We start from the raw sequence: 1,111 nt of genomic DNA, 5'->3' as shown, positions 1-1,111 counted from the left end.
GTACCAGAACGAGGCGGTTCCTGGTTGGTTAAACATTATCACATGATGATAGCTGACAGTATAACTTTGCTTGCCCGGCCTATGACAGCCGGGCCCACAACTTACAGACTTCGTGATTGCTTTCTGTTTCATGTCTGCCCATCAATAAATGACTTTATAAATCATACCCGCAAGACTTGTCTTTTAAACACCCTTTTCGCCGTGTTTCTGACTATCTTTGCCGCGACACATTTAAAAACTAGTTTTCTGAAGGTATATGGGAAAGTAAAGTGAGAAGCTATATGAATTGTTGTTTGACTTGATGTTTTTATTTTTATTGTTTTGTGAATTATGTTTTGTTTGAATATATTCTGGGGATAAAAGGGGCAGACATTATAAGATTTATTCTTTTTCTGCTACCTTTCATTTTATTTTGATTTGTGTATTTCCTTTGTTTTTATTGTATATAATTATTTTTAATGAAATGAATAAACTTTTTGAATTGAATTGAAATGTCAACATAAAAGATGAACAAAAATGGAACCTGAACATTACACAGTTACAGTACTAATAAAAAAAGAAAAGAAAAAACACAAACATTGTGGTGGTAGTTCATAACATTTAAATCTGTCGTATTAAGGTCTTTATTTTGTGTCCATTTCCACCAGTTCCATTTAAAAACATCCAGTTTGATTCACAGTAGTAATAACCTATTTTAACCTCTCACAAAAGGTCCAATTTGTTCCTACAGTTTATTAGCAAGCTGCTAGCTAAAGTACTAGCTAGCTACTTAGTAACTTTGTTTCCAATAGTCTCACAACAAAAACAGAAATTATTCCAATATCTTCATTTGAATTTATGATAAATGAAAAAGATAGCATTTTGATACAAAAAATAGTAAATTAGGACCAACAAGATGACTCCCCACTGTACCTAAAATATAGAAGTTTCAAAGCTGTTTATTTATCAGGCCAAACACTTTTTTGTCCGTCACTTATCCTCAGTTTTAACACAAACTGCACTATATCATTATAGTCATTCATTTTCTTTTATGTGGACTTGAAGTCAAAATACAGAAAGCTTTAAAATGCCTGGAAAAGTACAGATCAAGATAAATTATATATATATATAT

The 1,111-nt window shown here is 31.4% G+C and overlaps 1 protein-coding gene and 1 long non-coding RNA gene across 2 annotated transcripts in view; both read right to left on the bottom strand.

Moving 5' to 3' along the window:
• Nucleotides 1–141, bottom strand: part of LOC106519406 (uncharacterized) — a 596-nt gene extending 455 nt beyond the window's left edge. Inside the window, exon 1 of the long non-coding RNA XR_001310440.1 lies at nucleotides 102–141. This is a non-coding gene — a long non-coding RNA (uncharacterized LOC106519406). The remainder of the gene's footprint in view (nucleotides 1–101) is intronic.
• The window catches only part of sh2b2 (SH2B adaptor protein 2), a gene marked incomplete at its 5' end in the record, with an annotated part of 28,353 nt that overhangs the window by 6,751 nt on the left and 20,491 nt on the right, over nucleotides 1–1,111 (bottom strand).

Source organism: Austrofundulus limnaeus, unplaced genomic scaffold (genome assembly GCF_001266775.1).
Source record: "Austrofundulus limnaeus strain Quisiro unplaced genomic scaffold, Austrofundulus_limnaeus-1.0 Scaffold76, whole genome shotgun sequence".
Lineage (NCBI taxonomy): Eukaryota > Metazoa > Chordata > Actinopteri > Cyprinodontiformes > Rivulidae > Austrofundulus > Austrofundulus limnaeus.
This window is presented reverse-complemented; position numbering and strand designations above follow the sequence as displayed.